The sequence below is a fragment of the Bufo gargarizans genome, chromosome 5 (assembly GCF_014858855.1).
Source record: "Bufo gargarizans isolate SCDJY-AF-19 chromosome 5, ASM1485885v1, whole genome shotgun sequence".
Taxonomy (NCBI): domain Eukaryota; kingdom Metazoa; phylum Chordata; class Amphibia; order Anura; family Bufonidae; genus Bufo; species Bufo gargarizans.
In genome coordinates, this window is record NC_058084.1 from 333,744,230 (window position 1) to 333,770,369 (window position 26,140).

Genomic DNA, 26,140 nt, shown 5'->3' on the forward strand with positions numbered 1-26,140 from the left:
GGTGTGCCCTGTCAGGTTTAATAAGTGGGATTTCTTGCCTTATAAATGGGGTTGGGACCATCAGTTGCGTTGTGGAGAAGTCAGGTGGATACACAGCTGATAGTCCTACTGAATAGACTGTTAGAATTTGTATTATGGCAAGAAAAAAGCAGCTAAGTAAAGAAAAACTAGTGGCCATCATTACTTTAAGAAATGAATGTCAGTCAGTCCGAAAAAATTGGGAAAACTTTGAAAGTGTCCCCAAGTGCAGTCACAAAAACCATCAAGCGCTACAAAGAAACTGGCTCACATGCGGACTGCCCCAGGAAAGGAAGACCAAGAGTCACCTCTGCTGCGGAGGATAAGTTCATCCGAGTCACCAGCCTCAGAAATCGCAGGTAAACAGCAGCTCAGATTACAGACCAGGTCAATGCCACACAGAGTTCTAGCAGCAGACACATCTCTAGAACACCTGTTAAAAGGAGACCGTGTGAATCAGGCCTTCATGGTAGAATATCTGCTAGGAAACCACTGCTAAGGACAGGCAACAAGCAGAAGAGACTTGTTTGGGCTAAAGAACACAAGGATTGGACATTAGACCAGTGGAATTCCGTGCTTTGGTCTGATGAGTCTAAATTTGAGATCTTTGGTTCCAACCACCGTGTCTTTGTGCGACGCAGAAAAGGTGAACGGATGGACTCTACATGCCTGGTTTTCACCGTGAAGCATGGAGGAGGAGGTGTGATGGTGTGGCGGTGCTTTGCTAGTGACACTGTTGGGGATTTATTCAAAATTGAAGGCATACTGAACCAGCATGGCTACCACAGCATCTTGCAGCGGCATGCTATTCCATCCGGTTTGCGTTTAGTTGGACCATCATTTATTTTTCAACAGGACAGTGACCCCAAACACACCTCCAGGCTGTGTAAGGGCTATTTGACCATGAAGGAGAGTGATGGGGTGCTGCGCCAGATGACCTAGCCTCCACAGTCACCGGATCTGAACCCAATCGAGATGGTTTGGGGTGAGGTGGACCGCAGAGTAAAGGCAAAAGGGCCAACAAGTGCTAAGCATCTCTGGGAACTCCTTCAAGACTGTTGGAAGACCATTTCAGGTGACTACCTCTTGAAGCTCATCAAGAGAATGCCAAGAGTGTGCAAAGCAGTAATCAAAGCAAAAGGTGGCTACTTTGAAGAACCTAGAATATGACATATTTTCAGTTGTTTCACAGTTTTTAGTTTTGTATATAATTCCACGTGTTAATTCATAGTTTTGATGCCTTCAGTGTGAATCTACAATTTTCATAGTCATGAAAATAAAGAAAACTCTTTGAATGAGCAGGTGTGTCCAAACTTTTGGTCTGTACTGTATATAAAATCATACGTCTGATATATATGAATGCATAATATGTGGGAAACTAATACTGATGTGTTAGCCATATATATTTACATATATTATAATATATAATATATTCTAAATATATAATAATATGTGTAAATATATTATGGCTAAAAACACATATATATATAAATATATATACATATACACATACAGTATATATATATATATATGTATATTTAAATTAAGTTTATCCTCTATTTGCACTCACAGCTTCTGCATCACAGCCCAGAACTTTAACCACTACACTATATAGCTGCATAGCCAGTAATTAAAAAAATAAATAAAAAATTATGAGACTACTACTGTAGAGGTCTCAGTAGACGTACAGTACAGTAGAAGTCTTTTTTAAAGTAACTGACTATGCAGCTATTATAGCTGAGTGGTTAAGTGCCTTGCCTCTAATACAGAAGATCGTGAGTTTGAATCCTGGCAGAAAATTTTCTGAAATATAGGCTAAATTTGATTTAAATACACTGGGGTGTTCCCAAGCACTGACTCCATATATGGACATAGCTATATATGGCGTCAGAGCAGGGACTCCTAAGCCGAAACTAGAGTCCTGACACCCTCCCCTCTTCAGAGCAGGGGGTGCCTGGTTTAATGCTCGGGTTCTCCCTATTGACTCGGTAGAGCACCCGAGCATCACAAAGTGTTCTACTTGAGCACACAAGCACTTTGGTGCTCGATCAACACTATATTACAGCATATGGATTGAGTATTGCTTAATATTCATTCATGTTCATACTAAGACCTAGTACCATTTTTGCCTTTATCTACAGGCCTCATTAGTTTGAGACAAACTAGGACCCAGTGCCTGAAAAGCCCATATAAGAAGCCACAATTTGTAGGCCATAAAACTTTTTGAGTGGTGCATTCCAATGGCTTGTTTTCCTTGTCCTCACCTACAAAGCACTCTACAATTTAGCATGTTCCCACACCTCTTCTGTTGACCATCCTGCTTGTGCTATATGCAATCTTCTAATGGTATATGCCTGCCTTCCTCACTGATCACAACTGCCTCATTCCTGACCTACAATCTCTCTCTTTTTGCTGCACCTGTGCTTTAGAATGCACTACCTTCCACAATCAAGCAAGCTTTCACCATTTATAATTTTAAACACACCTCTGTAACTGTGGCTTATGAAGTCCAATAATACATTACTCTACCAATACCACCATTTATCTGCTTATCTTACTACTAATCAACATATTCAGGAAGTCTTCATTCTCAGTTCTGCAGCTGTTCTTACTCTTCACAGATGATAGCTTGGTGAATTCCTTCTTGGAAACCACTGCTATTAGTGAGAAAAGACAGCCATGTCATGCAGAGATCTTGGCTCTGGATGACTACATGTGTCTATTTATAACATTAAAATGAATGGGTGCACTAGCTGTAATATTTCATTTTTCTTGCAGCGAAATACATTTCCACCTGGATGTGGGACCCACTCATGAACATCTTTAATCACCTGGAACTGGTAATGTGAACAAATGCTGCACAGATTGGACATCCATTTTATTAAACAGGCAAGAAACATTTTGAAAATGTGTAATAATATGTTACTTATGTTGAAAAAAACTAATTAGATAGTAAGAACTGAAAACTGCAACGTAATCTAAACATTCAAATGCAAGAATGGCAATCATACATTTATTTCCATGTCATAATAACCAGCTGAAAAACACATAGAAGCACCATCATAAATACATTTACTTCATGAAAGCCAAAAGTCAGTCTAACCATAAAATAAAGACAGTCATAAAATAAACGTATACAATAATAAAAGATAAGAAGATGGCAATTCATGTAGTATAGTCTATTTGCAGAGCTCACAGGACACATTGACTAAAACAGTTTGGTGTTCTTAGGTTTTCAGAGTTGCTTAAAAGAATAATTCCCATTCATTGCTGAGATCGGTATCCATTTCTGATGCCAGGGTGGCCAGCAGGAGCATACACAGATCTCATAGGGCCCATAGTAAAACATAGTATGGGCCCTCTCCCCGGCCTAGTTTCCCAGTGCATGTACATCAATCACTCCCAGGCATCACAGAACAAAAAAACGCCCCAGATTTCTGATGAATTTACATTTTCTTTATTTAAAGGGCATCTGTCAGCCGATTTTTACCTATGACACTGGCTGACCTGTTACATGTGCACTTGGGAGCTGAAGGCATCCACATTACTGAGAAAAATGATGTTTATCCTGTCTGGCCCTGTCAGTTAAAGTAGAGGAGAAGGCGCAGCAGTTGTAGAGAGAGCTGAGCCCCTAGGTGTAACAGCAACACCTCACAGCTCCTAGAGGTTCATATGCCTATATTAAAACTTAATTTTTCTTAGCAATGCGGGCACATATGAACATGCGACCAACACATATGCCTTCAGCTATCAAGCGCATATCCAAAAGGTCGGCCAGTTTCATAGGTAAAAAACTGCTGACAGATGTCCTTTAACCACCTCAGCCCCCCTAGCTTAAACACCCTTAATGACCAGGCCACTTTTTACACTTCTGCACTACACTACTTTCACGGTTTATTGCTCGGTCATACAACATACCACCCAAATGAATTTTACCTCCTTTTCTTCTCACTAATAGAGCTTTCATTTAGTGCTGCTGCCATTTTTACATTTTTAAATATTAATCAAAATTGACCGAAATTTTTGCAAAAAAATTACATTTTTCACTTTCTGTTGTAAAATTTTTCAAATAAAACTACATTTCTATATAAATGTTTCTCTAAATTTATTGTTCTACATATCTTTGATAAAAAAAATGCAATAAGTGTATATTTATTGGTTTGGGTAAAAGTTATAGTGTTTACAAACTATGGTGCAAAAATGTGAATTTCCGCATTTTGAAGCAGCTCTGACTTTCTGAGCACCTGTCATGTTTCCTGAGGTTCTACAATGCCCAGACAGTAGAAACACCCCGCAAATGACCCCATTTCGGAAAGTAAACACCCTAAGGTATTTGCTGATGGACATAGTGAGTTCATGGAAGTTTTTATTTTTTGTCACAAGTTAGAGGAAAATGATTATTTTTATTTTTTTTTCTTACAAAGTCTCATATTCCACTAACTTGTGACAAAAAATAAAATTTTACATGTACTCACCATACCCCTCACGAATACCTTGGGGTGTCTTCTTTCCAAAATGGGGTCACTTGTGGGGTATTTATACTGCCCAGGCCTTTTAGGGGACCTAAAGCGTGAGAAGTAGTTTGGAATCCAAATGCGTAAAAAATGCCCTGTGAAATCGTAAAGATACTCATTGGAATTTGCGCCCCTTTGCCTTTGTGAGATAAATATCTCTGTAAAAGACAACGTTTCCCATTTTTTTATACAAAGTTGTCATTTTACAGAGATATTTATCTCACCCAGCATGGGTATATGTAAAAATACACCCCAAAACACATTGCGCTACTTCTCCTGAGTACGGCGATACCACATGTGTGACACTTTTTTGCAGCCTAGGTGGGCAAAGGGGCACAAATTCCTTTTAGGAGGGAATTTTTAGACATTTGGATTCCAGACTTCTTCTCATGATTTAGGGCCCCTAAAATACCCCACAAGTGACCCCATTTTGGAAAGAAGACACCCCAAGGTACTCCGTGAGGGGCATGGCAAGTTCCTAGAATATTTTTTTTTGGCACACTGTTAGCGGAAAAAGTTATTTTTTTTCTCTTACAAAGTCTCATATTCCACTAACTTGTGACAAAAAATAAAATTTACATGAACTCGCCATGCTCCTCACGAAATACCTTGGGGTGTCTTCTTTCCAAAATGGGGTCACTTGTGGAGTATTTATACTGCCCTGGCATTTTAGGGGCCCTAAAGCGTGAGAATGAAGTCTGGAATATAAATGTCTAAAATTTTTTACGCATTTGGATTCCGTGAGGGGTATGTTGAGTTCATGTGAGATTTTCTTTTTTGTCACAAGTTAGTGGAATATGAGACTTTGTAAAAAAAAAAAAAAATAAAACATAAAAATCAATTTACGCTAACTTGTGCCAAAAAAATTAAATCTTCTATGAACTCGCCATGCCCCTCAAAAGTGATCTTTATAGCGCCGCTGCGATTTTACTGTGTTTTTGCAGCGATCAGAAAAAAAAATATTCTGTCACTGCGGTGGGGCGGACTGAACGCAAATGTGCCTAATCGGGCGAACACTGCGTTTTTTGTAGAGCCTATAGAACATGTCCTATTCTTGTCCGCAATTGCAATTTCTATATAAGATAAGATAAGATGCCTTTATTGTCATAAGATGCCTTTATATAGTTCTGGCAATGTGCGGATCCGCTAAATGCGGAAAGCACATTGCCGGTGTACGTGTTTTGCAGATCCGCGGTGTCTGTGTTTTGCGGATCCGCGGATCCATGGATCCGCAAAACACATACGGACGTCTGAATGGAGCCTTACAGGGGGGTGATCGATGACAGGGGGGTGATCAGGGATTAATAAGGGGTTAATAAGTGACAGGGGGGGTGTAGTGTAGTGTGGTGCTTAGTGCTACTTATTACAGAACGGCCTGTGTCCTCTGGTGGTCGATCCCAGCAAAAGGGACCACCAGAGGACTAGGTAGCAGGTATATCAGACGCTGTTAACAAAACAGCGTCTGATATACCTTTCAAGGGTTAAAAAAATCGCATCTACAGCCTGCCAGCGAATGATTGCCGCTGGCAGGCTGTAGATCAACTGGTTTACCTTCCGATCCTGTGAACGCACGATCCTGTGTGCGCGCATTCACAGGAAATCTCGCCTCTCGCGAGATGACGCGCCGATGCGTCCAAGAGGAATAACCCGGCCGCCCGCAGGAGACATTCTTGTGTTAGGCGGTCGGGAGGTGGTTAAGTGGAAGTAATTTTAAGTAAAAAAAAAATTGGAGTAAAACAAAGTTGCCCTTGGACTTTATCTGAATTCAACCATATTTCTTGATGTATTTACAGAAGACAGCTTGCATTAATATTGATAAATTACCCCTATACAGTTCTAAATCACTGCTTCCCTTCCCATAATATGTTACAAAACTGGCTGCCTGCAGCCACCACTAGGGGGAGCTGAGTGAATAGGAATTTATACAGTTTATACAGTTAGCATTGACTTCAATGGAAGATTAAATAATCTCTTTGTATTGTGGTGTCTATATGAAAATGCAGCTATTTCATGTCAAAATAACAAGAAAGAGTTCGGAGCCTGACCCTACTCTCCCCCGTAGCAGTTGTGTGGTCTGTCACCACTAAAGGTATGTCACTGGTGACCGGAGTTATCTGCAGTGCTACGCTGTTTCTGTAGCTTCCATTCATTTCCATGGGAGTTGTGGGAGCAGCATAGCACAGCTTGCCAAATAAGACGGGTATTCCCTTTCCAAATACATTGCCTCACTTGAGTGAGGCTCAATTCACAGCACAATACAGTGTCCATAGCATGCAGTATGTGCCGGCACATTTTCCTGTTGTATAAACCAAAGTGTTCATAGACTTTAATAGCCAAAGCGTTTGTCCAGTGTGCTCTGGGGTTCTCCACCCTCAACTGCATTAAATACAACGTATCTGTGACAATAGCTTTGTATTATTTTTACATCTCCAATCCTGCCAAAAGCTGAATTGAAAATGCTCTCTTTCTACTTGGACTACGCTTGCGGTTTATCTGCACTTAGTGGTCAGGTGGTATGATGTCTTTCTCACTATCATCCTGAGCTACCACAATACACTACTGTCTGGTAATGGGTGTTCATTTAGAGAAGGAATCATAATGTCACTAAAATCAGTATACAATAACTAAAGCATAGTACTAGTAACCTTACTCAACCTTCAGTTATATATTAATGTTGATGACCTGTATGAATAACAATGTACTGTATATCCGAAGACATTGAGTAATGTAGAGAAGGTGGGGTGTCTATCATTACAGGGTAGGTCTATGTCTCTTAAATTCACAAAAATGTAATTCCAATAAAAATACTACTGCTGAAACAAAACCTCCAGATAGCAGCCAGTGACTATAACGTGTAGGAATGTAGACTGCTTTCTTGGATTTTACATGTGTCTTCCCTTCCATCCATTCCTTCCCTCCTCCATTCCTTCCCTCCGCCTAAAGCATGGTCAGATCAGTTGGCAACAAAAAATGCACATGCAAATATTCAAATCACACTTACCAGTCTCTGTATTCTTGGCATCACTGGGAATAAGTAATTTACGAGGCTTGTCTACCACTGTCACAAGACTGTAAAACATGAAATAAACCTTGGCTTTAGTGGCTTGAGCATACAAATTATACAGATCAAGCTTTGAAAAGTACAGTTGTGCTTAAATGTAAGGCACAAGGGGCTAAAACATCCTACTAGACTCACACAATGAGATTCTGAGGGACTCTTGTTGTGAGTGGAAAAATGATCATGATGTCTGAAAACAAGAACAAACATCCTACTTAGTTCTGCATTCAGTCATGCAGTCTGTCCAGTGTTGTTGTCATGTTGTAGTAAGTAGGTGTCTTCCTGTACATATGTAGTAGAAATACTTCATTGACAATAGCCAGAATTCAGGTCAAGTTTGCTGTGTCAGAGCCTAGGTAAGTAAGACAAATAAGTATATATAATTTGACTGAAAACATAAAATTACTTAAGGTGGCACAGTTTTTGAACAGATTTTTGATATGTTGTAGGGAGGAGGACATATCAACAGTTTAGATCTGTGGGGATCTTAGCGCTGAGACTCCACTGATCTTTGGAACGAGGGGAGAGAAGCGCATGCATATCATGCTTTCTCTCCTCGCTGCATGACAGGAAGTGACATGGACTCAATAGAGAGTCTATGGACCCGTCTTACGCCCATCTCATGTAACGAGGAGATAGAGTGCAAATGCATGAGCTTCTCTCCACTTATTCTAGAGATCAGTGGAAGGCTGAGCGCTCTAAGCCTTTGATATGTCCCTACAACATATCAAAAGTTTTTTGAAAGTACTATGCCACTTTAAAGAAGAACCGGTCATCTCTCCTGATATGTCTGTATTAGTACAAATCTAGTCTGAGGATGCCAGACCCTGTAGACCTGCAATCATAGATGCACTGGAGGAGAGAAGTGTATCAGGACAGATCTACTGCCAGGACCTGGTACACAAGGTCCTAATTCTAGCCAGAGTTAGGGCATTGTGTGTGGTGGGTCCTGCAAGTAGAGAGCATATATTATTCCTTGTTTGTCTGGTCTGGGGTCTGATTAAATTATGGGTCTGGTCTGGGGTTGTAATTAACTTTAACAGACTGGACTGGGGTCTGGTTAATTTTAAGGATCTGATTTGGACTGGGGAGAGAGCCTATGAGAGAGTCGGGAGTGCCTGCTCTAACAAGTCATCAGAGCGCTTGCCTGGTTCTATCGTTGGCCGCATCTCCTCAAGGGAAGCAACCTGCAGAACCGCAGCCAACAGTAGCACTCAGTTCTCATTTTCTGAGCACTGCTCGGTAAGCATAGAGGCCCTGAAGCAAGGTAATTATTATTTTTTGTTTGGGGGCTGGGGGTGGGGGCACCAGTGGACAGGGGACGTGGGCCACATGGGGCCTAAAATGGGATCGTAACTAGCTTCATAATGGAGCATTATTACTGTGTGGCCTTAAGTGGTGTCTGCACAGCAGACCCATGAGAATTTTACTAGTACTACTCAGAGAAGTAGTAGTAAAATTCCCATAGGCATGCTGTGCATGCTTTATTAAGGCCTCCACAGTAAAAAAAAAAACGTATTAACTCCACAATGGCCAAGTGCTATACATGTACAGTACTTGATGGAGCACTGTACTTGCACAGCGTTGGATTAAAGCTCCTGCTGCTGAAATCTAACTGTCACTGACAGCCAGGGATCCTGAAGAGAAGACAGAAACGCTGGTGCTGTGCACCCTAACTTCTCCTTGGGTGCACAGCACTCAATTAGCTCTATCAGTGAACAGAGGTAGTGGCTATGCCACATCCTGTAGTGGACTTGGGGAGCAGAGCAGAGCTGCTGGGTTTTAAGCAGACCCTGATCACCTCTGCCAGTGTAAAAAGGGGTGAGTCCACAGGGGTGGGTCCATGGCTGCAGCCCATGCCATCCCTTTGGCCAGATCTGTCTCTTCCATTATTTTCATTGTTCTGCTCCTAGAAAAATAAAAGCAGAACAATGGAAATGACTGGTGTTGATGTGAATTTGCCCTTATGCATCAGATGGAAAGCGCAAACATAATGGGAGGAATTTGTTAAGACTGGTTGCGCTGGGTGCAGTGCAACTTTGGAAGGTCAGTGTACCAGAAAATGAAATCTCCACCAGTAAGGAACTTGCGTTGATTTTAGGTGAAATATCTGGCAGTTTTTTGCTTACAAAAGCGGCGGAAAAGGGAGAAAAGTAGCAGATTTTGCCCTAAAACTCAACCTTTTATAGGAGATTAGTAAATTCCCCTAGATGAAAACATCCAAATCCATATAGGCAAATCACTAACGGTGGTGATGGTTTGATAGCATTTATTTATCCTGGTGACTAACTTCACTTATAACTTTCTGTTGCGAAGACATCTGAGCCCCGATGTATGGAAAGATGCAGGGCCACTGACATCAGTCATTTCGGAGTAGCTAAAATGTTATACTTCGACTAAACAACAAACACCTCCTGTTTGTAAGCACAGAATGCAATTACTGTAATAGATGCAGCTATCTGTGTAACCATAAAAATCAAACTCCCACAGTATAGCTGTCAGGCAGCGCTCATATTGCCCCATTAATGTAAATGTCTCCAGGTATTGCTGTTCTCCTTAAAGTGACATTCCACCTTGCAGGCCCATACACAAGACACAGACTCTGTATGTGCCTGCCGTATGTGCAGTGCCAAATGTCAGAGATATTTTTCTTTAAAAGTGATGCTTTCAGAGAAAGTATCTCCTTAAAGGGGTTGTCCCACAAAAAAATATTCTACAGTTTTCAAACCAGCACCTGGATCTGAATTCTTTTGTAATTGCATGTATTTAAAAATGTAGCATAGCCACTGAGTTATTTAATAAAATGTATCTGTATAGCTTTTGTTTCTTATTTCTTTGTCCTGCTCACTGAGATGGCCGCACATGCTCAGGCTTTTAGCCTTGTGCTGCCTCCTGAGCTGTGATAGGGAGAGCATGGACACGCCCCCCTAGCTGCAGCAGAAAAGACACTCCCCTTAAGCTGCCAGCTTGAATCTAGCAGAGCTATGAATGTGGAGATCTCTGGATCCATGTGAGGTACAGGCTTATTCTAGCTTTGTTAGAAAGAGATTGTCATGTACTATATGATGTCTGGTTTTCATTTTTTACATTAATCATGGGATAACCCCTTTAATAAAGAATTCAATGAAGCATGCAGCAATTTTTTTTTAATGTCCAGCTCATGTGGAATTAGTACAAAATCCGAGGCATAAAGTGGTACACTAGGTGTCCACAGAAGTCTATTACTATTCTATACAACAGCATTTTCTATGCAGCAAGTTTTCTTTAAAGGGGTTTCACAATGGAGCTACACATTAGACCCATTAGAGAAATGAACTTTGCAGTCCCAAGCATAGAACATTTCACTTTTGCGGGAAACTCCCAGGTTAAGTATCTTCTCCTGTAGCACGTACTGCCCCTACAACACAAATACACACAGACACACAAACCAAGCCCCCCTGGAGGTATGCTAAATGAAAATATAAGCTACAAGAACAGTACAGAATGCATACTGGTTGTATGTAGGATGAAATGCAAGTAGATAAAGTTTCAGGTAACATGTTTATAGTACTAAGTTATCTTCACACTGTTCTATTGGGTTTCATATAAACCACTGTAAGGTCTATGACTAACAAATGTTAACCTTCACATTGATGAGAAATATATGCATCCTAGACAGACCTCCTACACCAACCTCACCACAAAACAAAGCTATGCATTCTGGGTAATGCTGTGCAAATCAACCATTGAAGCGTGTCTGTAAGACCTTTCAAGTTAGCATTGTAACCTCAAAAGGAAGAACACCCAATGGTATATATTTTATGCCTGTCACGGACGTTCCCACGACAGGTGGCAGGAGATCGGTGAGACTGGCAACATGTGGTTTGATCTGACAGGTTTTCCTTGTGGATCAATAGGCATCTGTGTTGTTTCTGGTATTGGCTACACCCCTGCCTCCAGGTGTTGCTAATGTGGTCATTTAACCTTCCTTATTTATTGTTGCTTCTCCCGCAATGTTGTGTGGTTTATAGCTTCAGTTTCAGTTGTGGATAGATGGTGTGTGGATCTCGGCGGAGTTCCTGGTGCTTCCATTGCTCCTTTGAAGTTAAGTCTTTCCTTTCCCTTTTTGTATTTTGTTTGGGTTCTGTGTGTTGCATTTCCCTATTGTTTGTATTAGGCTTGAAGGAGATTCCTATTCATCCTTCCTTTTGGAGGAACAGGTAGTCTCGCCTCTGCCATTAGTACCAGGGTCCAATAGGGCTAGATAGGACTCTGGGTATTCCTGTGTATGAACACACCTACAGTACAGACCAAAAGTTTGGACACACCTTCTCATTCAAAGAGTTTTCTTTATTTTCATGACTATGAAAATTGTAGATTTACACTGAAGGCATCAAAACTATGAATTAACACATGTGGAATTATATACTTATCAAAAAAGTATGAAACAACTGAAAATATGTCATATTCTAGGTTTTTCAAAGTAGCCACCTTTTGCTTTGATTACTGATTATCACACTCTTGGCATTCTCTTGATGAGCTTCAAGAGGTAGTCACCTGAAATGGTCTTCCAACAGTCTTGAAGGAGTTCCCAGAGATGCTTAGCACTTGTTGGCCCTTTTGCCTTCACTCTGCGGTCCAGCTCACCCCAAACCATCTCGATAGGGTTCAGGTCCGGTGACTGTGGAGGCCAGGTCATCTGGCGCAGCACCCCATCACTCTCCTTCATGGTCAAATAGCCCTTACACAGCCTGGAGGTGTGTTTAGGGTCATTGTCCTGTTGAAAAATAAATGATGGTCCAACTAAACGCAAACCGGATGGAATAGCATGCCGCTGCAAGATGCTGTGGTAGCCATGCTGGTTTAGTATGCCTTCAATTTTGAATAAATCCCCAACAGTGTCACCAGCAAAACACCCCCACACCATCACACCTCCTCTTCCATGCTTCACGGTGGGAATCAGGCATGTAGAGTCCATCCGTTCACCTTTTCTGCGTTGCACAAAGACACAGTTGGTGGAAAAGATCTCAAATTTGGACTCATCAGACCAAAGCACAGATTTCCACTGGTCTAATGTCCATTCCTTGTGTTCTTTAGCCCAAACAAGTCTCTTCTGCTTGTTGCCTGTCCTTAGCAGTGGTTTCCTAGCAGATATTCTACCATGAAGGCCTGACTCACACGGTCTCCTCTTAACAGTTGTTCTAGAGATGTGTCTGCTGCTAGAACTCTGTGTGGCATTGACCTGGTCTCTAATCTGAGCTGCTGTTAACCTGCAATTTCTGAGGCTGTTGACTCGGATGAACTTATCCTCTGCAGCAGAGGTGACTCTTGGTCTTCCTTTCCTGGGGCAGTCCGCATGTGAGCCAGTTTCTTTGTAGCGCTTGATGGTTTTTGAGACTGCATTTGGGGACACTTTCAAAGTTTTCCCAATTTTTCGGACTGACTGACCTTCATTTCTTAAAATAATGATGGCCACTTGTTTTTCTTTACTTAGCTGCTTTTTTCTTGCCATAATACAAATTCTAACAGTCTATTCAGTAGGACTATCAGCTGTGTATCCACCTGACTTCTCTACAACGCAACTGATGGTCCCAACCCCATTTATAAGGCAAGAAATCCCACTTATTAAACCTGACAGGGCACACCTGTGAAGCGAAAACCATTTCAGGTGACTACCTCTTGAAGCTCATCAAGAGAATGCCAAGCGTGTGCAAAGCAGTAATCAAAGCAAAAGGTGGCTACTTTGAAGAACCTAGAATATGACATATTTTCAGTTGTTTCACACTTTTTTGTTATGTATATAATTCCACATGTGTTAATTCATAGTTTTGATGCCTTCAGTGTGAATCTACAATTTTCATAGTAATGAAAATAAAGAAAACTCTTTGAATGAGAAGGTGTGTCCAAACTTTTGGTCTGTACTGTACCTCTGGGTCTATTCATACTGGTAGTCCGTCAGGATTTTGGTTAGGGTTTTTACTAGGAGGTGTCCATCTTCCTTCCCTAGTTCTCAGGCCTGATTCCCTGTTCCCCCCTTCCCTCTTATGTTCGATGTGGTGTTTCCCTTCCACACCGAAGCATGACAATACCAGTGATGCCTACCAGGGGGCCCAGGAACTACAAGTGGCCCTCATATGCTTGATGAAATGCACCAATGAGGAGGCAAATTCATATGGCACATCTGCCAGAATGATGATCAGGCATGAGCTGTCCTGTAGGCTAAGTGCTTTGGCCAACCATAAAGACCAGAATGGCTCCTCTGCTACCTTCTCTGTTTATGGGGCACTGTGGTATCTATCTAATGTTCAATAATTTGGTCATACATTTGTATCTAAGTATGGACTTTTTATATGGCTGTTTTGTAAAGAACAAAAGATATTTTTGAAAAAATAATGAAATGGTTTCATCTAAAATCAGATGCCTGTGAACACTTTGTCACTGAATATTAATCCTTTCAGGTTCAAATCTCATACAGAAATGACTGTATGCAAAAGCTGACTTTAAAGTGAGAAGGAACTCATCCATTCAACTTACCTCAGCTACAGCTGTTCAACCAGAGGTGTAAGTGCTAATCCGTAGGTGACATAGCTACGACTTCCAATTTGTGACGTGACACAGGCAGCACTTGATTTTAAAAAGAGTGTCAGTCAAAAAAGAGGAAGTGAGGACACTCGGATATTGCCACACTTTGTACAGGAAAAATAAGGTAATGCATGCAAAAATACAGCAACAATGTAATAAAATGTTATTTGAGTATATTGTAGTGTAACATGATATTTACTTGAGTTCAAACCTGCAAACTAAAACAGCTACAGACTACACAACAAATACAGCTTCATGTATCAAAACTTATTACCGAGGAACATATGAATGAGAAAGGGGTTCAAAAAATCTAAAAATATCCAAAGGCATAATAACTTCCGTATAGTTTGACTACGGTTTTGTGTATAAACAGTGCACGTTAGCACTTTAAACCTGTCATAAACTTTATGCTGTCCTCACTGAGGGTAGCATAAAGTAGTCACATATGAGCTGATTTCAGCGAAGTGTCACTAATGAGCTACAATTACTGGGAACTTGCTATATAATCATCCCAGCCTGGGTCTGGGAAAGAGTTATGGCTGTGTGTGAAGAGTCATGGCCATTCATGAGCTTGTTCTCTCTCTCTCTCTGCCTACATACTGATGATTGGCAGTTTTCTCCTTAGTTTTCTCTCAGTAGGAGGGAGGGGAGAGCAGGAGAAACTTCTAGCTGCTTGAAAAATTTAGCAAAAGTGACCCACGCCTGTTTTGTGTGCGCAATAAGCGCATATTACATTGCCGACTTTCGCAATCAAGAAAATTATTGAAAATTCTCGAATTCGTGAATTTATGACGAATATTTTAAAAGTATCGCAAATTCGAATATTGCCACTGCCGCTCATCACTACTGCTGTGACAACATCCTAAGAAAGTCTATTCCACAGATTCACAGTTCTTACAGTAAAGAAGCTTTGACGCTTCTGGAGACTGAACTTTTTCATCTCCAGTCGGATGCAGTGCCCCTTTGTCTTTTGAGGGCGTTTTACATGGAACAGTTTTTCAATGTATTTTTTGTATGGCCCATTTATATATTTGTATAGGTTAATCATGTCCCCCCTTAGACGTCTCTTCTTAAGACTAAATAAATTAAATTATTTTAATCTTTCTTCATAACTAAGACCCTCCATGTCCCTTATCAGTTTAGTCACTCTGCTCTATACTATTTCCAGCTACAGAGCGTCCTTTTTATGGACTGGTGCCCAGAACTGAACTGCATACTCCAGATGAGGCCGCACCAACGCTTTGTAAACTGGTAATATTACATCCCTGCCTCGCAAGTCTATGCCTCGCTTAACGCATAACAATATCCTGGTGGCTTTAGAAGCAGCTAATTGACACTGTTTGCTGTTATTCAATCTATGATCCTTCAGCCAGTTTTCAATCCAATTACAAACTATTAGTGTTGATTGAGCGCCAAAGTGCTCGGGTGCTCGAGTAGAACACCTCGGGATGCTCGGGTGCTCTACAGAGCACCCGAGCACAATGGAAGTCAATGGGAGAACCAGAGCATTAAACCAGACAACCCCTGCTCTGAAGAGGGGAGGGTGTCTGGTTTACAGAAAATGGTCAGAAATTAATGGAAACACCACTAAAATGGTTCGGGAACAGCATGGGGAGGATGTCTGGATGCATCTTGGACTCCCAGATGGCTGCTGGGAACAATGTTGTCCGAGTAGTACGCCACTTCTACAGACTGACAATAATAGGCACAAAACCAAAGATAAAATCGATTTTAGAGGAAAAATTGTTAGGAAAAATTCTTTCCTGTGTATATAGAGTGAAAGGGCTGCCAAAAATTACAAGGAACCGGCACTACAATACACCCTTTATTACACATAAAAGAGGACATCCTACACACCCTTCAAAAATTATGAGATGGCCTGATGGTGACCCTCAAAAACTATTGGAGCAGGAGCCTGCTGATCTGACCATCTAAAACATTAGGGGCGAGGGCCTGCTGCTGATCTGACCATCTAAAACATTAGGGGTGAGGGTCTGCTGCTGAGCTGACCCTCTAAAACATTAGGGGCGAGTGCCTGCTGCTGATCTGACCATCTAAAACATTAGGGGCGAGGGGATGCTGGTGACCCTCAAAAACATTATGGTGCGAGGGCCTGCTGGTGACCCTCAAAAATATTATGGGCGAGCACCTTCTGGTGATCTTATAAAACATTATGGGTAAGGGCCTGCTGGTGACCCTCAAAAACATTATGGGCCAGGGCCTGCTGGTGACCCTCAAAAACATTATGGGTGAGGGCCTGCTGGTGACCCTCTTAAACATTATGGGTGAGGGCCTGCTGCTGAGCTGACCCTCTAAAACATTAGGAGCGAGGGCAGCCTAATAAGCATGTTGATATGATGGAGGAGGAGGACGAGAAAAGGGAGATTGAACCATATACCCTTTTAAGTGGTGGAAGGGGTGCATGGGAATACAGTGTATTCAATACACCCTAAAAGCCACATTTAGAGTGCCTTTATATTCAGCCGCTTTCCTCTGGTGAAGTAAAGAAGTCAGGGGCACTCCAGGCTTTGTTCATTTTTATAAGAGTCAACCTGTCAACATTTTCAGTTGACAGGCAGATGCGCTTATCAGTTATTATGCCCCCAGCAGCACTAAATACCCGCTCTGACAAAACGCTGGCGGTGGAGCAGGCCAGCACCTCCAAGGCGTAGAGCGCCAGTTTGTGCCACATGTCCAGCTTGGACACCAAATAGTTGTAAGGCACAGAGGGATCACTGAGGATGCTGACACGATCTGCTTCGTACTCCTTCACCATCTTCCAAAATGTTTCCCTCCTTGTGACACTAGGCCGCGCATCAGGTTGAGGGTTACTGGCGGGTTGTCATAAAACTGTCCCAGGCCTTGGAGAGTGTTGCCCTGCCTCTGTTGGAACTGCTGTGTGTTCCCCTCGTATCCCCTCCTCGGTTGGACAAGGAACTACGGACTCTGCAGCCAGAATTGTCAGATGGAAATGTTTGGAGCAAATTTTCCACAAGGACCTTCTGGTATTGCACCATTTTGCTCGTCCTCTCCACCACAGGAATGAGAGCTGAGAAGTTCTCATTATAGTGGGGGTCAAGAAGGGTGAACAACCAGTAATCAGTGTTGGCCAAAATGCGTACAACGCAAGGATTACGGGAAAGGCAGCCTAACATAAAGTCAGCCATGTGTGCCAGAGTCCCAACAGACAAGACTTCGCTGTCGTCATCAGGAGGATGACTCTCAATCTCCTCATCCTCTTCCTCCTCTTCTACCCATCCACACTGAACAGATGGAATTACACTTCCATGGGTACTACCCTTTGTAGCGGAGGCAACCGTCTCCTGCTCCTCCTCCTCCTCATCCAATTCGCGCTGAGAAGACGAACTGAGGGTGGTCTGGCTATCACCCTGTGTACTGTCTTCCCCCATTTCAACCTCTTCCACATGCAAAGTGTCCACCTTAATTGTGAGCAGCGAGCATTTGAGTAGACACAGAAGTGGGATGATTACGCTGATAATAGCGTTATCGTCACTCACCAATTGTGTTGATTCCTCAAAGTTGCGTAAAACCTCACAGAGGTCAGACATCCATGCCCACTAGTCGCTTGTGAAGAGCGGAAGCTGACTGGAAAGGCGACGACCATGTTGCAGCTGGTATTCCCTCTGCTGCTCACAAAGCCTGGCTAACATGTGGAACGTGGAGTTCAAGCACGTGCTCACGTCGCACAACAGTCGGTGACCTGGCAATTGCAAGCACTGCTGCAGCGTTGCCAGACCGACGGAAGCTGGCGATGACTTGCGGAAATGGGCACACAAATGGCCTACCTTCACCAGTAGCTCAGGCAAATTGGGGTAGGTTTTGAGAAACCGCTAAACCACTAGGTTGAACATGTTGGCTAGGCATGGTATGTGTGTGAGCTTGCCAAGCTCCAAAGCCGCCACCAAGTTACGGAAATTATCAGACACAACCATGCCTGGTTGTAGGTTGAGTGGCAAGAGCCACAGCTCAGTCTGGTCCCTTATTCCCCTGCCACAGCTCTGCGGCAGTGTGCTGTTTGTCACCTAAGCAGATCAGTTTCAGTAGGCCTGTTGCCGCTTCCCCACTGCAGTGCTACACTGCTTCCAGCTACTGACTGATGGCTGACTGGTGCTGCAAGATGATAATTCAGAGGTGGAGGAGGAGGCGGAGGAGGAGAAGGGCGTTGCAGCCACTAAGGTAGGTGGTGGCGGAAACCCTGATGGAAGTAGGGCTCGTAATCAAAAATTACACAGAATGAATGTCACTGATATTTAGGATGCACAAACATTATACAGGAGGTCTAGCACAAGTAATGTCGCTGTTACCAGCGGCTAATAAAAAATGACACTGAATTAATGTCACTGATATTTAGAATGCGCAAACGTTATACAGGAGATGTAGCGCAGGTAATGTCGCTGTCACCAGTGACCAAACAATTGCGCTAAATGTCACAGATATTTAGGCTGCACAAATTTAAAATAAAAGTTGTAGCAGAGGTTGTGTAAAACCCTCAATATTTACAGCCCAGTCATGCGAAGATTCCAACCATCTCTCAGCCACACCAACTACATCTATGTGTTCTTCTAGTACCATAGCCTCCAGCTCCCCCATTTTGCTAGCTAGACTTCTGGTATTTGTGAAAATACATTTTAAATTACTATTACCTGTAAAGTGAATAACCAGGGATTTTTGGGTTACCTCGGTTGATGTTTGTATGTAACAGGTTCTTGTTACCAGCAGTTCTATTTTTCATTGGTGTACAGTTCTGCCCAGTCTTCTCACTACTTTTCTCACTAACCCCAGCCCCCACTAAATCCCCACTGTCCCCTCCTATATCCCACGCCCTATCTACCCCCTTATTAGTATGACCCCCCACCTTCCCCCAGATTCTAGTTTAAAAGCTTCTCCAGCCATCTAACTATTTTTTCCCCCAGGGCAGTTGCACCCTCCCCATTAAGGTGCAGTTCATCCCTACTGTAGAGTCTGTAACCGAGAAGTCGGACCAGTTCTCCAGGAACCCAAACCCTTCCTTCCTGCACCAGCTTCTGAGCCACTTATTTAACTCCCTAAGCTCCCGTTGTCTCTCTGGTGATGCTCATGGCACTGGTAGTATTTCTGAAAACACTACCTTGGAGGTCCTGGACTTGAGCTTCTCTCCTAGTTCCTAAAATAATTTTTAAGGACTTTACATCTCTCCCTGACTTTGTCATTGGTGCCAATGTGTACCATGACTGCCGGGTCTTTCCCAGCCCCACCCAGCAATCTGTCAATCCGATCCGCAATATGCCGAACCGGAGCATCCAGAAGACAACACACTGTTCGGTATCCACGGTCTCGGCAACAGATGACCCTGCCTCTCCTCCTAATAATAGAGTCCCCTACTACCAGCATCTGTCTGACCTTTGCTGCACTCCTTTTCCCATCCTTTCTGCAGCGGTTATCCTCCTGGTTGCTAGGAGAAATGACATGCTGCAGTGTTGCTGGCCCTGGGCTTTCATCCCTAATATCAGCCAAATAGGCATAATTACTAGGGCGTTCCAGCTCAGGACTAGCCTCCCTGGCACTTTTCCCTCTACCCAATCTTCCTACATTAACCCAACTGCTGACCTGATAGTCCTGATCTTGCGCTCCTCCTCCCACCTCCATTTGACTGACCCCAGTCAGTGCCTGCACAGTGATGTCTAAGCCTCTCTCCAGCTTTACAATGCCCCTAAGTATTTCAAGCTGCCTATTTAGATCCAAGATCTGGGCTTCCAAATATGCAACATGCTTGCATATAGTGAAAATGTATTCACCTTCGAATGGGTCTTCAAGGCATGCATACATTGCACAGGACGCACACTTAGTAGCATTGTCCATGGAGCACATGTTTAGATGGGGATGAACAGTAAAGAAGGAAAACTGTAAATATGAGTTAAAATTAATAGCACTCCCCTTAACCAGGTACACAGCATGAAATGCTCCGATGCTCATATTAGGGGGACTGCCTCTGTGTGGAAATATGTGTATTTCCGGGTTCAGATCTGAACACAGACAACTCCTTTAAGTATTTTTAGTAATTTAATTGTAATTGTAGCGTATGAGGAACACACCATCCGAATCAGCATGTCTATCTCTGTGGTATGCTGCTGAACTTAGCTGCAGAGTAGACATGGACTATCTGCAATGATGTTTCCCATAAACTGTATACAGAGAAGAAGAGATCACACATTCTTATCTCTTTCTTACATACACTAAGAAGCTGCAGCAGCACGGAGAACATGATAGAGAAGTATTGAGCAGTGTTGCTATGTCCAGGGTGAGAAAAACACAAGAGCAAGCAAGGGTCTGTGTGTGTCTGTGTCTCTCTTTCTCTCTGCAGCTACTCCCTCCTCCTCCTACCCCTTTTGTGTAGACTTTCATGGAAAGCAGCTATAACCTGATTCCTTACTAAAGCTAAGCATACTTCTTGTCTCTGCCTCTCAAGATAAGTTTTAGCAGTGAAATGAGGATGAATGATCAATGGAGGAGGCAGGTGGGAGAAGAAGAAGAGGCTGATAAGTAGAGAAAGATGCATTATTATGTGATAACTAGGGATGAGCGAACTCGAACTGTATAGTTCGGGTTCGTACCGAATTTTGGGGTGTCCGTGACACGGACCCGAACCCGGACATTTTCGTAAAAGTCCGGGTTCGGGTTCGGTGTTCGTCGCTTTCTTCGCGCTTTTGTGACGCTTTCTTGGCGCTTTTTGAAAGGCTGCAAAGCAGCCAATCAACAAGCGTCATACTACTTGCCCCAAGAGGCCATCACAGCCATGCCTACTATTGGCATGGCTGTGATTGGCCAGAGCACCATGTGACCCAGCCTCTATTTAAGCTGGAGTCACATAGCGCCGCCCGTCACTCTGCTCTGATTAGCGTAGGGAGAGGTTGCGGCTGCGACAGTAGGGCGAGATTAGGCAGATTAACTCCTCCAAAGGACTTGATTAACTGATCGATCTGCAGCTGTGGATCATTGAGCTGCTGATCCTCAATTGCTCACTGTTTTTAGGCTGCACAGACCGTTTGTCAGTCTCATTTTTCTGGGGTGATCGGCGGCCATTTTGTGTCTTGTGGTGCGCCAGCACAAGCTGCGACCAAGTGCATTTAACCCTCAATGGTGTGGTTGTTTTTTGGCTAAAGCCTACATCAGGGTGAAGCTGTCACACCAAGTGCATTTAACCAGCAATAGTCTGTTCATTTTTTGGCCATATACAAAATCAGGGGCAAGCTGCGCCTGTCACCAAGTGCATTTAACCCTCAATGGTGTGGTTGTTTTTTGGCTAAAGCCTACATCAGGGTGAAGCTGTCACACCAAGTGCATTTAACCAGCAATAGTCTGTTCATTTTTTGGCCATATACAAAATCAGGGGCAAGCTGCGCCTGTCACCAAGTGCATTTAACCCTCAATGGTGTGGTTGTTTTTTGGCTAAAGCCTACATCAGGGTGAAGCTGTCACACCAAGTGCATTTAACCAGCAATAGTCTGTTCATTTTTTGGCCATATACAAAATCAGGGGCAAGCTGCGCCTGTCACCAAGTGCATTTAACCCTCAATGGTGTGGTTGTTTTTTGGCTAAAGCCTACATCAGGGTGAAGCTGTCACACCAAGTGCATTTAACCAGCAATAGTCTGTTTATTTTTTGGCCATATCCCAGTCTAATTCTGTCACTAAATCCATACCGGTCACCCAGCGCCTAAATACTAGGCCTCAAATTTATATCCAGCTAAATCTGTCCCTAGTGCTGTAGCTGGGCGAGTTATTTAGTGTCCGTTCAAGCACATTTCTTGTTCTGGGTTGAAATACAATTCCCAATTTAGCAATTTCATAATTTAGTGGTTCCTGCTATATCAGAGCTATTTGAAATCTATCCCAAAAAGGGTATATAATATTGAAGGTGCACATTGGGTCATTCAGAATAACTTCACACACACCCGCTACTGTGTATTTCCAAGTCTAATTCTGTCACTAAACCCATACCTGTCACCCAGCGCCTAAATACTAGGCCTCAAATTTAAATCCCTCTAAATCTCTCGTTACCGCTGTACTGTTGTTGCTGGGCAAGATATTTAGTGTCCGTCAAAGCACATTTTTTGTTCTGGGTTGAAGTACAATTCCCAATTTAGCAATTTCATAATTTAGTGGTTCCTGCTATATCAGAGCTATTTGGAATCTATCCCTAAAAGGGTATATAATATTGAAGGTGCACATTGGGTCATTCAGAATAACTTCACACACACCCGCTACTGTGTATTTCCAAGTCTAATTCTGTCACTAAACCCATACCTGTCACCCAGCGCCTAAATACTAGGCCTCAAATTTAAATCCCTCTAAATCTCTCGTTACCGCTGTACTGTTGTTGCTGGGCAAGATATTTAGTGTCCGTCAAAGCACATTTTTTGTTCTGGGTTGAAGTACAATTCCCAATTTAGCAATTTCATAATTTAGTGGTTCCTGCTATATCAGAGCTATTTGGAAATCTATCCCTAAAAGGGTATATAATATTGAAGGTGCACATTGGGTCATTCAGAATAACTTCACACACACCCGCTACTGTGTATTTCCAAGTCTAATTCTGTCACTAAACCCATACCTGTCACCCAGCGCCTAAATACTAGGCCTCAAATTTAAATCCCTCTAAATCTCTCGTTACCGCTGTACTGTTGTTGCTGGGCAAGATATTTAGTGTCCGTCAAAGCACATTTTTTGTTCTGGGTTGAAGTACAATTCCCAATTTAGCAATTTCATAATTTAGTGGTTCCTGCTATATCAGAGCTATTTGAATCTATCCCTAAAAGGGTATATAATATTGAAGGTGCACATTGGGTCATTCAGAATAACTTCACACACACCCGCTACTGTGTATTTCCAAGTCTAATTCTGTCACTAAACCCATACCTGTCACCCAGCGCCTAAATACTAGGCCTCAAATTTAAATCCCTCTAAATCTCTCGTTACCGCTGTCCTGTTGTAGCTGGGAAAGTTATTTAGTGCCCGTCAAAGCACATTTTTTGTTCTGGGTTGAAGTACAATTCCCAATTTAGCAATTTCATAATTTAGTGGTTCCTGCTATATCAGAGCTATTTGAAATCTATCCCAAAAAGGGTATATAATATTCAAGGTGCACATTGGGTCATTCAGAATAACTTCACACACACGCTTCTGTGCATTTCCAAGTCTAATTCTGTCACTAAATCCATACCGGTCACCCAGCGCCTAAATACTAGGCCTCAAATTTATATCCCGCTGAATTTGAATACAATACATTGGGCCAAATAATATATTTGTTGTTGTGGTGAACCATAACAATGAGAAAAACATCTAGTAAGGGACGCGGACGTGGACATGGTCGTGGTGGTGTTAGTGGACCCTCTGGTGCTGGGAGAGGACGTGGCCGTTCTGCCACATCCACACGTCCTAGTGTACCAACTACCTCAGGTCCCAGTAGCCGCCAGAATTTACAGCGATATATGGTGGGGCCCAATGCCGTTCTAAGGATGGTAAGGCCTGAGCAGGTACAGGCATTAGTCAATTGGGTGGCCGACAGTGGATCCAGCACGTTCACATTATCTCCCACCCAGTCTTCTGCAGAAAGCGCACAGATGGCGCCTGAAAACCAACCCCATCAGTCTGTCACATCACCCCCATGCATACCAGGGAAACTGTCTCAGCCTCAAGTTATGCAGCAGTCTCTTATGCTGTTTGAAGACTCCGCTGGCAGGGTTTCCCAAGGGCATCCACCTAGCCCTTCCCCAGCGGTGAAAGACATAGAATGCACTGACGCACAACCACTTATGTTTCCTGATGATGAGGACATGGGAATACCACCTCAGCATGTCTCTGATGATGACGAAACACAGGTGCCAACTGCTGCGTCTTTCTGCAGTGTGCAGACTGAACAGGAGGTCAGGGATCAAGACTGGGTGGAAGACGATGCAGGGGACGATGAGGTCCTAGACCCCACATGGAATGAAGGTCGTGCCACTGACTTTCACAGTTCGGAGGAAGAGGCAGTGGTGAGACCGAGCCAACAGCGTAGCAAAAGAGGGAGCAGTGGGCAAAAGCAGAACACCCGCCGCCAAGAGACTCCGCCTGCTACTGACCGCCGCCATCTGGGACCGAGCACCCCAAAGGCAGCTTCAAGGAGTTCCCTGGCATGGCACTTCTTCAAACAATGTGCTGACGACAAGACCCGAGTGGTTTGCACGCTGTGCCATCAGAGCCTGAAGCGAGGCATTAACGTTCTGAACCTGAGCACAACCTGCATGACCAGGCACCTGCATGCAAAGCATGAACTGCAGTGGAGTAAACACCTTAAAACCAAGGAAGTCACTCAGGCTCCCCCTGCTACCTCTTCTGCTGCTGCCGCCTCGGCCTATTCTGCTGCTGCCGCCTCGGCCTCTTCCTCCGCCTCTGGAGGAACGTTGGCACCTGCCGCCCAGCAAACAGGGGATGTACCACCAACACCACCACCACCACCTCCGTCACCAAGCGTCTCAACCATGTCACACGCCAGCGTTCAGCTCTCCATCTCACAAACATTTGATAGAAAGCGTAAATTCCCACCTAGCCACCCTCGATCCCTGGCCCTGAATGCCAGCATTTCTAAACTACTGGCCTATGAAATGCTGTCATTTAGGCTGGTGGACACAGACAGCTTCAAACAGCTCATGTCGCTTGCTGTCCCACAGTATGTTGTTCCCAGCCGGCACTACTTCTCCAAGAGAGCCGTGCCTTCCCTGCACAACCAAGTATCCGATAAAATCAAGTGTGCACTGCGCAACGCCATCTGTGGCAAGGTCCACCTAACCACAGATACGTGGACCAGTAAGCACGGCCAGGGACGCTATATCTCCCTAACTGCACACTGGGTAAATGTAGTGGCAGCTGGGCCCCAGGCGGAGAGCTGTTTGGCGCACGTCCTTCCGCCGCCAAGGATCGCAGGGCAACATTCTTTGCCTCCTGTTGCCACCTCCTCCTTCTCGGCTTCCTCCTCCTCTTCTTCCACCTGCTCATCCAGTCAGCCACACACCTTCACCACCAACTTCAGCACAGCCCGGGGTAAACGTCAGCAGGCCATTCTGAAACTCATATGTTTGGGGGACAGGCCCCACACCGCACAGGAGTTGTGGCGGGGTATTGAACAACAGACCGACGAGTGGTTGCTGCCGGTGAGCCTCAAGCCCGGCCTGGTGGTGTGTGATAATGGGCGAAATCTCGTTGCAGCTCTGGGACTAGCCAATTTGACGCACATCCCTTGCTTGGCGCATGTGCTGAATTTGGTGGTGCAGAAGTTCATTCACAACTACCCCGACATGTCAGAGCTGCTGCATAAAGTGCGGGCCGTCTGTTCGCGCTTCCGGCGTTCACATCCTGCTGCTGCTCGCCTGTCTGCGCTACAGCGTAACTTCGGCCTTCCCGCTCACCGCCTCATATGCGACGTGCCCACCAGGTGGAACTCCACCTTGCACATGCTGGACAGACTGTGCGAGCAGCAGCAGGCCATAGTGGAGTTTCAGCTGCAGCACGCACGGGTCAGTCGCACTACAGAACAGCACCACTTCACCACCAATGACTGGGCCTCCATGCGAGACCTGTGTGCCCTGTTGCGCTGTTTCGAGTACTCCACCAACATGGCCAGTGGCGATGACACCGTTATCAGCGTTACAATACCACTTCTATGTCTCCTTGAGAAAACACTTAGGGCGATGATGGAAGAGGAGGTGGCCCAGGAGGAGGAGGAGGAGGAGGAGGAAGAGGGGTCATTTTTAGCACTTTCAGGCCAGTCTCTTCGAAGTGACTCAGAGGGAGGTTTTTGGCAACAGCAGAGGCCAGGTACAAATGTGGCCAGCCAGGGCCCACTACTGGAGGACGAGGAGGACGAGGATGAGGAGGAGGTGGAGGAGGATGAGGATGAAGCATGGTCACAGCGGGGTGGCACCCAACGCAGCTCGGGTCCATCACTGGTGCGT

At 44.0% G+C, this 26,140-nt stretch overlaps 1 protein-coding gene across 3 annotated transcripts in view; it reads right to left on the reverse strand.

Annotated features, from left to right (window-relative positions):
* ATXN1 (ataxin 1) overlaps positions 1–26,140 on the reverse strand; it is a 305,384-nt gene that overhangs the window by 162,572 nt on the left and 116,672 nt on the right. For all 3 annotated transcript variants that reach the window (XM_044295737.1, XM_044295735.1, XM_044295736.1), the window contains exon 3: positions 7,534–7,601. The gene's annotated coding sequence lies outside the window, so the exon portion shown is untranslated. The remainder of the gene's footprint in view (positions 1–7,533; positions 7,602–26,140) is intronic.